The sequence below is a fragment of the Tasmannia lanceolata genome, unplaced genomic scaffold (genome assembly GCF_043159265.1).
Source record: "Tasmannia lanceolata isolate RefF3 unplaced genomic scaffold, GAP_Taslan_0.1 ptg000008l, whole genome shotgun sequence".
In the NCBI taxonomy this organism is placed as follows: Eukaryota; Viridiplantae; Streptophyta; class Magnoliopsida; order Canellales; family Winteraceae; genus Tasmannia; species Tasmannia lanceolata.
The window spans coordinates 8,572,516-8,584,097 of record NW_027518685.1 but is presented as its reverse complement, the minus strand read 5'-3'; the positions used below and the strand labels follow the sequence as shown (position 1 = coordinate 8,584,097).

At 39.2% G+C, this 11,582-nt stretch overlaps 1 pseudogene across 1 annotated transcript; it reads right to left on the bottom strand.

Moving 5' to 3' along the window:
- Positions 1-518: 518 nt before the first annotated feature.
- Positions 519-11,275, bottom strand: LOC143884235 (CBL-interacting protein kinase 23-like; annotated as a pseudogene). The gene is made up of 11 exons (XR_013252800.1): positions 10,284-11,275; positions 7,732-7,794; positions 7,187-7,258; positions 6,958-7,065; positions 6,760-6,840; positions 5,346-5,399; positions 5,103-5,228; positions 4,860-4,949; positions 4,532-4,654; positions 4,332-4,448; positions 519-1,458 (listed from the first exon to the last, which is right to left on the bottom strand). The product of XR_013252800.1 is annotated as a CBL-interacting protein kinase 23-like (transcript).
- Between the last annotated feature and the right edge of the window lie 307 nt (positions 11,276-11,582).

Below are 11,582 nucleotides of genomic sequence, written 5' to 3'. Positions count from 1 at the left end.
CTAATAAAGCAAAATTCTAAAAAAAAAAAAAAAAAAAAAAAAAAAAAAAAAAAAAAAAACTCTATTTAATCCTTTGATCAACGAGGGCCATTGATCTTGTGATACGGCGAGATGCACCTGCATCACCCGGGCTATGCCTTAGACCCATACGAGATTAAAGCATTCAAGTTACTCCCACTGAATTGAGGTGAGCTTATGCACTTCAAGAGATGAAGAATAATCATTTGAGGAATTTAGCACAAACTCAAAAACTCATGATCCCCAAAAATCCCATGTATATAGGACCCGCACGAGTCACGAGTCACGAGTCATTCATTGATTCGAATTGAGGTTTCTAGTTGTTGAACTGTACTCATTACTCACACTACAAACCACCAACATTTCATTTTCTATTATGTACTAATTCAAACAAGTCTTCATTATACTTTTTCTACTTAAAATAAGTATCCAGATTAAGAGTATAATTAACTAGTAACGTCAAACACTTACTAAAGCCAAAAGCACACATAAGGTAAGCCTCACATTATGCCAAATCAGCTCTTGGACCCTACACCATCATTCCCCGCAAGCATCCGATACTTGTCCCTACGCGTTAAACTGGTGCATTCGAACCCAAGTGCACATGCCATCACCCTCTGCACATGATTTGCAACATCATAGCTCGATTTCCACAGCGCGCAGAGGAGGCTTCGGAAGCATTTCCAAAAATTCAAGATTATAACATGGACTAGGGTTCATCATGAAGAAGAATGAATCTAACCACTTATATCCTCTCACTGTATTCCCATGAAACATACTCCCATTGGCCACTACGGCAACGGGCACAACTGCCTCGGCCACCTCAGCAAATAAGGGACTGAACCTTAAGAGATAGGGTTCCCTACAAGTGGTCCCCTCAGGGCAGACCACTAAGTCCCCTTCCTTTAGTAGGGCCTGCATCATCTCTCCATCTTTAGTCCGATCACGGCTCAGCCGGACTGTCCGAATCGGGGACAACAGCTCCGACACGCTACTAACACTATACGTGACCGCTGTCACATGCCTTTGGAGTGATGCGGACACTATCACCGGGTCCACTAGGGTCCGATGTGAACACACATATAAAGTGCCCACCTTCTCCTTTGTGGCCCCCCCAATAGTATTCGGATCGGATGGCTTATGTGAGGCACACGTGTGGGATGTACATAGATCTTGTGATTGGCACGTGTGGAAATTTGCTCTGATCCTCAGGCCAGTAGCTGCAGCACCCAACAAACCCAGCTTGTACGGCAAGATGATTCCCACCAAAATACGGGAAATTGCTAAAAGGACGCCCATGGGTAGCCACAGGAAAACTGCCAAGGAATCTAACGGTGTAGGTCTCGCAATAAATCGGCCATCGTGAAAGACCAACGGCTTAGGATAGTCTTTCCTGGGCAAGGGTGATGACTTGTGGTCTCTCGGAATAACGTAACCCTCCTGCCACGGTAGGAAAATAATTAACATAAAAAATCTACCTAATTAAATAAGGCCACGTTTGGATACCAGCAAGATTTAGATTTAGATTTAGATTTAGATTTAGTTGAAATTTTTAACTGGATTAGACCCTTAGATTTCCAAATCAGCTACAACAGTGCAAAAAATTCCAATTTTCAAATCTTTTCTGCGAGACATTATTTGGAAATCAATATTTGTAGCAACTTCCGTCACCATCGCTGCTCCTCGACTTTACTCGGCAGTAGCGAGACATCCCTCCCTCCCTCCCTCACACACACACACTCTCTCTCTCTTAAAACATGATCACGAAGATGATTGATGTGTTTTGTATCCAAAACTCAAACCCAAATCAAAATGCAAATGCATAAGGTATCCAAACGGGCCGAGGGATATGCTATCAGCACAACCGTATTTTGATATTTGCGCAAACCCAGCTGTAATAACCTTCTTGACCGTCCTTTATCTGCTAAAAGACGAGATGGTTTCTGAAAATATCCGTGAGATGGGACTTGACCAACAGGAAAAATGAATATCATAAATGCCTTGAGTGGGATTTTAAAGGCTTGTAAGTCTAGAGTAGACTCCCTCAACATGTAAACAAGGTGATAAGCGACAACCACAGGCTCACAATGAGAGAGTGAGGCGAGGGAATGATATTCATACTGCCATTTTTTATAATGCCACCCATTCTTTCCTTCACACTTTTCTAAGTAGCTATTATTGGTTATCACAACTGGCAAGCAGTGATAAATCAACCCCCAAATATCTTAAGGACCAATTACCGATGGGGGACAAACATTAGGCAAAATTATCAACAGGACCCATGCTTACAAGGGCAAAATGCGGAATGCGGATGTGGTGCAATGCGGAACGCGGCCAAGGCAAAAAGGAGTCGACTCGGGGGAGTTCCTTGTCGAGTCAAGGAGTTTTTAAACACTGTTTAGGAGGAAACGTGAGATTTGAATAACTAGCCATGGTGCCTCTGTTGGTTGAGGCAGTAGCACTGAGAGTGTCCTTTCGCCTCGTGTTGCCATGCACAGGTGGATTGGTTGGGCATTTATTCCTAGGATCCATATCATCCATGAGAAGCGTAAGCCCATGATGTTTGTTAATGCGGCTCAAGGTTACTTTAATTTCAGATATCATGTTGGAGAGTAGATTCAATGGGGCCTCTGTTGGTTGAGGTAGAAGGCCACTCTGTCAGTGTCCTCTCGCCTCGCCTTGTCATGTACAGATGGATAGGCTAGGCGTTTATTTCTAAGAGTCATTGCATCTATGAGAGCCTTAAGCCAAATATGTTTCTTAATGCGACTTGAGGTTACTTTAATTTCAGATATCATGTCGGAGATCTGATCCAAGATATCATGTTAGAGATCTGATCCAATGTAGCCTGAGTGCTTTGTTAACTTGCCCTTCAAGGGGAAGTGAAAGGGAGGGAAGAGAAAGAGGAGAATATCTTGCAAATGGGAGCTCCTTGAGCTTTCTTCAAAATGTGTAAATTCCCCTAGGGCTTCCTCCGTTAGTTCTTTTATATGGGAGCTGAAGAGTCTTTTGCCAAGGTTTGTACCTGTAATCCTGTGTACCTACTAAAAATTGTAAGTCTGAACTTACTAGATATAGTAAGTCCATAGTTACAAAAAAATAGTAAGCTCAAACTTGATAAAAATAGTAAGTCTGTATTTGAATTAGTGATGTATTTGGGCTTGGGTAATGGGTAGTGGTGAGCCATTCATAGGCTAATAGGGACATCACCCACATATAGACTAAATAATGTCACTAAATCCAAAGAGAAGGCTATATTAAAAGAAAAAGAAAAGCACATATCCGATATAAAACAACCGAATCTAATGACTAAGACTGCTGAACCACATCAATACCGCATATAATAAAGTTCAATGATCAGTTCAAGAGCCAAAGAGAAAGTACGATCCATTTATAGTTATAAATGGCTATGAAATATTTATTTTACACAGAACATCACACTTGAATTTAAGCAGTGACTTCAAATGTTCGAAAAAAAAAAAAAAAAAAAACACTGCGAAGTAAACATTGAAGGTCAATAAATAGTTGACAAGACAAAAGATGGAGTGCCATTAGGTGGTGGAATTGGAGAAGTTCTTTCCCCTGGAGGTTTGCAAATTATTTTGAGGAGATCTAGGATCGACTGGAAGGATTCCATCATGTCAGAAAATGGGTGAACAGCGAAGCAAACCAATTAGCCGGTTTAGAATGGGCCGAGCCAATGTTGAGTTCTTCGAGTTCCTTCTGCCTAACTTTTTTGCTTTATAGTTTTCTCTTGCTTGTAGCTCTTGCCTCTTGTATTGACCATCTCGGCCTTCCTTCTTTGATTTAATAAAATTTACAAGAATTTAAAAAAAACAAAAGATGGAGTGACACAGTAAATGAAATGGAAAATTTAAACTTCCCTTTAAAAATTAAAGAAAAGGGAAGGATACGAGGAGCATCCACCTTTTACACAATTGCCATGTTGGATGCACAATGGCATAGTTATTACGAGAAAAATCCTTAATTTATTCTCTTCCTTTTTGGGGGTGTCAAATATAACACTTATGCAAGTCTTAATGCATAACCTTTTTTTTGAATGATATATTTTTTATTTCTTTTTTAATATGAGCATCACAGGGAAAAAATATAAGCAGATGGATGTCTTAGTGTATATCAATTCGTCTAGATATATTTTCCTATATCTTTGAGATGCTTTTGTGAACAAATATTTCGTGTAAGCATGAAGGTCTTGTCACCATCTTTACACCGCATGTCCAAGACTCGAGGTCCAACAGACAGACACATCTAAGCTACATTGAACATAAGAATTAAGAAGTTCCATCACATACCATCTGCTTTTCAAATAGAGTGCTGAGATTGAGACCCTGGGATGTGGAAATAAGCTCGAAGGCATTCATCAGCACTGGTCTTTCTTCTCTCCTCTCCACAACAAGATTTACAGCTTCCTGTACACAGTATCTGACATTAAAGGTTTAACCTAATGGCTTTTAGCGCCTAATTCACCACATAGTATTCAACAATTATTTACCCCCGACTCGTCGAAAATGGCATGAACGTCATCAAGACTAGTAGTGTCTGGAGTTTCAAAATCAGGAGGCTTATATCCTTTCTTAAACCATTCATTTTCAATGACCTCGGGAATTGTAATACGCTGCACAAGACCCAAAGCAAAACATATCAGCATATCATAGAATTCACATAACCAGACCTTGACCAAAAAGTTTGTCTTGTGATAGATAAATTAAGATGGATGAAAATTGGAAGGGGACTCACACTACAACAGTTCACTCTAGCAAGCTGAATGCACATAATTACAAGTAAAACATAATATGTGTAAAACCAAAAAAAAGCAATACAGTTAAAGGATTAGGCTCCAGGATCCTTGTTATTAGTTTCTTTGCACTGGAAGAGAACCATGAAGGACAAGTAAAGTCTGCCTTAAAGATCTGCAACCACCACCATCAAATAAGTCAACTGTTCAGATTCTATCATTTGTGAGTATTTTTTTTTTCTTGAATGGTAAGTAAGCATGAACACCACCATTCAAAAGGGAAAAAAAGTAATCATGAACACATATACCCTATGGACCCAAAATTCACCTTCTTATATAATGCCATGAGGTTGGATTCCTCAAAAGGCAAGTAACCGGCCATAAGAACAAAAAGGATAACCCCACATGACCAGAGATCTGCCTTAGCACCATCATAACCTTTGTTGTTAATCACCTGAAGAAAGAGAGCCAAAAGTGTAAGGAGAAGTGGAGAACAACAGCATGTTCTACAAGGAAAGAATACAAAATTCATATTCATGTGATCAAATTGAAAAAGGCGTTAAAAATATACCTCTGGGGCAACATAATTTGGGGTCCCGCATGTTGTGTAAAGCAATCCATCTTCCTGCAACGAAAGGTCTAAGAATTTCAACATTTTCTTTGGGTAACATTTAGATACTGATTTATGCAGTTATTCTTAGACTAATTACTGTAAACTCCTAAACACAAGGAAGGTCTAATTATATCAGAACCCAGCAGGACAGGGCATTCTCAGCTAGTGGTTCAAGGGGGCAATTGCCTTATGAGCACAGATGGATTTAAAGGGCACATTTAGGGTCATCCAAAAATCCTGCATCTTCAAAAAGGCAAACATATGACTCTAGCTAATTAGTGGGTGCAACTTCCTCATCTTTGTATTTTGGATTCCTTCCTATCTTATGATTGAGATTTATGTAAAGAAACAAAAAAGATCTGGGATTTCACACAAACTGTGGAGTAAGAACACATGATCATCAATTTAGTTGTCCAAGTGTCATGCCCCACTTTGGATGGATAATAGCACAGAAGAATAACACCAGTCCGACAAATCCAAAGTGGGTCGTCAAATCTCCTGCATATTCGAAAAGGCAAACATAGGACTCTGGCTAATTGGTGAGTCCAGCTTCCTCATCGTAATTGCCATTAAAAAAAATAAAACTTCCACATTTTAATATTTTGATTCCTTTCGATGGGCCATAGCACAACAGAATAATACTAGTATGACAAATCCAAAGTGGATCATCAAATCTCCCTTCATATTCGAAAAGGCAACCATATGACTCTAGCTAATCGGTGAGTCCAACTTCCTCATCTTAATATTTTGATTCCGTCCGATCTTATGGTTGAGATTTATGAAAAGAAGATACAAAGATCTTTGATTTCAACCATGAGTTATTGGCCCGAGGTTCATCCCTACCACAGATGTGGAGTTGAAGTGTGGAACACATGATCATCAATTCGGCTGTCCAAGTGCTGGGGCCCACCTTGGATAGGTCATAGCACAAACAAATAATATCACTCTGATAAATCATAACCACCAATCAGTGGATTCTTCCCTTTGAATTTTAACTGTTTCCGACGTTGTTTTAACCATACATTTGCAAGTCGCTTTTTGAATTTTAATTTTCCAACAGCATGCTCATGTACAGACATTTAGAGTAGTCAATTAGGTGCAATTTTTTTGGGTTAAGGCCCACGCACAGAGAAGTCCCATTCTTGGACAGTCCAGGTGGATGATCATGTCTTCCATGCATATTGTGTATCTGGAGTACCTTGAGGTGAGGTTGAGGGATCAAATAAAGGAAACAATGGAGTAAAGCATAATGTTATCACTATCAGAACACAGATTTATTACTGCTCTGAGAAAAAGAGAGAATCCTAAGAATTGGTGATCCTTGTATGATCATTGAACATATATTCCATGTAAGAGAAGTCATCACACTCACTCGAACTTGCTGAGGTAGAGCACTTAATCCAAAATCTGAGACTTTAAGAACACCACTGGAATCCAGCAGCAGATTCTCTGGCTGTAACATGCAAACCACATAAGGAGCTATATATGTTGCGAGTCATCTAAGTCTGTAATGCTAGTTTTCAGCAGAAGAAAATAAGGATGATAGTATAAACTAGCAATTCATTTTCACCTTCAGGTCCCTATGGAAAACACCTCTACTGTGGCAGTAATCCACGGCATTGATGAGCTGCTGAAAATACCTCCTAGCTTCATCTTCCTTCAACCTTCCACGACTCGACTAGCACAATGAGAAATAACATGAAGGTATGGAAACATTGAAAGGGAATTCCTGACTAAACAACAGAAGTTTTCAATAATTCCAGAAGCTCAATGGAAAGTGAATCAAACCAGCATCTTACAATTTTGTCAAAGAGTTCACCTCCAGTCACAAATTCCAAAACGATGTATATCTTTGTCTTGCTAGCCATTACCTACATCCAAAGAAATCACTTTAAGGCTTTAAGCCAATAACAATAAATAGGGTCCTCAATGACGACCTATAGCAGAGGATTTTGATCAGAATGACTAGCCAATGCCTTTCAACTCAAAACTGTTTTGCTCAAAATACAGAAAAGAAAGCATAGTGGATATGTCTACCAAGAGAGCAATGAAGTCATACTTTTTAGATTATACACAACATGTCCATCGGAATCAATTATGAAAAAATTGTTGAATTCCACTGGAAACTGGATTCATGAATTTTCCAACTTGTAGCACGGTAATCATCCAGATATTAGTCACAGATACTGATAAGGTATATGATACTATTAGTCCAGGAGTTGAAGATGCCCATGAAGATCAATAATAAAGTGAGTTGTGCCATCTTGTTATATACAGATAAGATTGTTCAGAAAAAAACAAGAGACAAACAAAAAAATCATGCGCTCTAAAGCTACTGATTTACCTCGTGCATCTGTATAACATTTGGGTGTTTGATCAATTTCATGGTTGAGATTTCCCGCTTGATCTGCAAGGGGCAAATATGGGAACATCGTTTCAGCATGAGGATCCACAAGAATACAGAATGTGCAGTATCCAAACGAATAGAATTACAGAAAAAAGTGATGATAAGAATAGTGGACAAGAAGGATGCACATAGGCATGGATGATTATAGTGAATTCATAAACACAAATATAAGGAAAAAAACCTGCCACAATTATGATTTTCACATTCCATAAAAAAATAATGCACTGTTAATAAACTAGAAGAAAAAAACATACGTTTTAATGGTAAGATATTTCATTCCAAGAAAGAAGACCGAGGGGTCTATACAGGCAATATTGAGAAAAAGCAAAGAAAAATACAGATACAAGCCCAAATGGTAAAGAAGAGAGAACAGTCAAGGAAGGAGGAAATCAAACAGGTCCACCTCTGCCCTAGAAACACCCTAACCTAGCTAATCTATCGGCCATTTCATTGGCCAACTGCCAAACATGCAAGGAAAGATACTAAAGGTCCGCCCAACCTATCGAGAATCTCAATCTCCAAGGGCACATATTGAGAATCCTTGTGCCATCTGATCACATTGAGTCCCCTTCAATCACCACTTTAATGAAATTTACATTATCAAGGAACTTGATTCCTTGTTGCACAGCTCACACTTCGGCTTCATTAGCATCAGTGAGAAAGCCCAATTTCAAATGCCCACCTTGAGAACCATTAAAGAATAAAAAGCAGGGAATTTAAATAATCAAACAAAAGGGAGATGATATTTCCACCTTCATTTTTTGGTACTATCCGGCCCTTCTTTTCATTTAGTTTCCATTGGCTTAAACAGTTCATTGAGAATTTCGACAGCCGAACTAAAATTCTAAAATAATGACGGGTTGAAAGATGGGGATAGATAGATATTGTAACTATAAATAGAAGTCAACTTTCCCATAACAAATAATAGAAACTCGATATATGAAATTCAAAATACTTAATTTTGAAAGCAAAACAACTGGTCAATCATGGCAGTTGAAGCATAACAATTCAGGAAGACCTGAAAAAAATACAGAACTAAAGAGAGACTAAACAATGAATAAAATTCATGTTAAAAAACAAAACAAAATAGATTATATAAAACACATTAAAAATAATTTGGTTAGCAAAAAAAAAAACAAGAAGAAGAATGGTGCAGTTAGGTGTGTTTTCACCTCAATATGCTGAGGCACACCTTTATTGAGTAAGTGGGTCCCACTTGTGAAAGATCCAAACCCTCCACTATCATAACGCTCATTGAATCTCCTATGGCTCAAAAATCATGTTGATAGTACAACCCCCACCACCCATTCAAGGGCCTGCAAATAGGTTGATTCACCAGTTGTGTACACAGAGGGAACAGTTGAAATTCATTGATGGGAAGTACCTTTGATTAGGTACTAGGATTTAGGACTTCCCAATCACATGATATGTCCATCTGATATCCAAGCTGTGACTCACCAGGTGGTTGGCCCGGATTGACCAAAGTGGGGCCCAACTACTTGCAATACAGACCTGCACCTCACCAGATTGTTCCTCCAAAGATAAAACCAAGAAAGGAAACCCACATGACAATTAAAGTGTCATAATTATACACAAACGAACAAAGCGAAACAGAAAAAGTTGAAAAGAGAGATAAAAAGCTAAAAGCTAAAAGCTAACCACCAATCAGCTTTCCTTGAGAATTCAGATGTGGACTGTCCACATGATATAGCAAACCTACTAAAAAAGAGGTTTCCTATTATCGCAAAATAATAACAGATTTCAACCCCCCACTGAACACGTGGCATATGGATATGGTGATCAGTGATCTGGGGGTCTATTGTCCAACCCTACGGGCAATGATCACTCTCACGCCGAACAAAATCTGAGCCGCTTGATCAAGGCCTGCAAATAACAGTGATTTCAGTCGATCAAGACTTCCAAATATCAATGATCCAAATTGGGGGGGAAACACCTAAGGAAACTCCTCTGATCAAGGGCCTAGGATCATCTGTTTGGCATGGGATTGGTGAGATCCATACAATCCAGTCGTGGAGACCAATGACCGTGATGATGTGTTAGGTAGGGGGTTGAGCAACCATAAAATGCAAGGGATAGAGCTATATTAGCAAAATTCATTAAGACGAATTAAAAATAACAATTTACTAACAGAGATAAAACCAAGAAAACCCACTTGACAATCAAAAACATAAAATTTCACAGATCCCATAAAAGAGAAATGAAAGACCCACTAGTCACAAAGCTGATCATCAATTGACTTATCTACAGTAATCAACTAAAACTCACTCAATTACATCAATAAGCAATCATCAGAGCAATAAACTTCACATAAACCCAAACATAATCATAAAATAATGTAATAAAGAAAAACCCACAATCAAAGCATGTAATTTAACAATTATATAAAACAAAATTCAGCAAAAACACCACACAGAGATTAAGTAATCATCAAAATTTGCAAAGTAAAAATGAAATTCAAAACCAATTACTTGGCCAATCATCTTATGCCTGAGAATCTTCTCCTTATCAAGGATCTTGATTGCGACATTCTCGCCCGTCTCAACGTTCCTCGCGAATTTCACCTTTGCAAAAGTTCCCTCCCCGAGAGTCCGCCCAATCTCATACCTCCCTACACGTGTGCGACCTATTCTACCCCCACTCATCTTCCTTCAAATATTCAAATAACCCAAGAACACCAAAAACCCTCAAAACCCTAACCCTAATCACCTATATCACAATCTCTTCTTATTACAAGGCTGCCACACCTGAGACTTTACCACATTCATCGTTCCTTGTATTTCAGTAACCCAACCAAAGGATCAATCGAAAAACAAATAGGAGAAAACCCTAGAAATAAAGTGAAATTTGTAGGTTGTTTGAAACAAATAGAGGGAAAACTGGTACGAATTGTGTGTTTTCCATTCTAAGAATCTCTCTCTCTCTCTCTCTCTCTCTCTCTTTCTCTCTTTCTGATCTTCGTTTCCAAATTGCAGGCGGAATGATTGGAGAATTTATAGGCTGGTGTTCGAGAAAATACGTGGAAGGTTCCTTTTGCCCGAGACTATAGGTTGGGAGGGAGTACTCGGACTAATATATACGGTCGATGATCCTGACCACCCAATAAGTAGGTCCCACTACATGGACCATTGACGATTAATACATTCGACATTTTTTGTCAGTTGGTTGATGGTTCTAGCCTTCTAGGGAATGATTGATTCGCATCCCCTTTAGGATTATTCGCACCACTTCAACGTGATTTGGCGTCAAAAAGCGTTAAAGTTTATACACAATTACCCTTCTTTTTTTACGCTTTTTGACGTCAAATTACGTTGAAGGGGTGCGAATTATTTACCGGGGGTGCGAATTTATCATCTTCCTAGTTCTAAGCGAAGACTGTCCATGGGGCATCTTTGCGGGACCCATCACTTAACGGCTGTGATTACCTCAGACAGCACGAGCGGGACCGTTTAGAGACCTGCTCATGTTAGCGAAAGGTTATGAGTTTACCTGAATTGCGCCGGTAGTCTTCTCAAGTCTCAAGTCTCAAGTCTCAAGTCTCAACCCATGAGCAGCTGGTACAACCTGCGCAAGTTAGTAAAGCAAATGTTAGTATATACTAACGTGCGCACTTGACACTTTATCCAATATGACCGTATTTATAATTTCACAATTCGCAAAATATCAGTTGGTGGGGCCATACCAAGTGATGAATTTTTGTGATCGTGGGCCCATAAAGTTTGTGGGCCCCATTATCTGCCCTCACATTTGTGCTCCTCGACAAGAGTAGC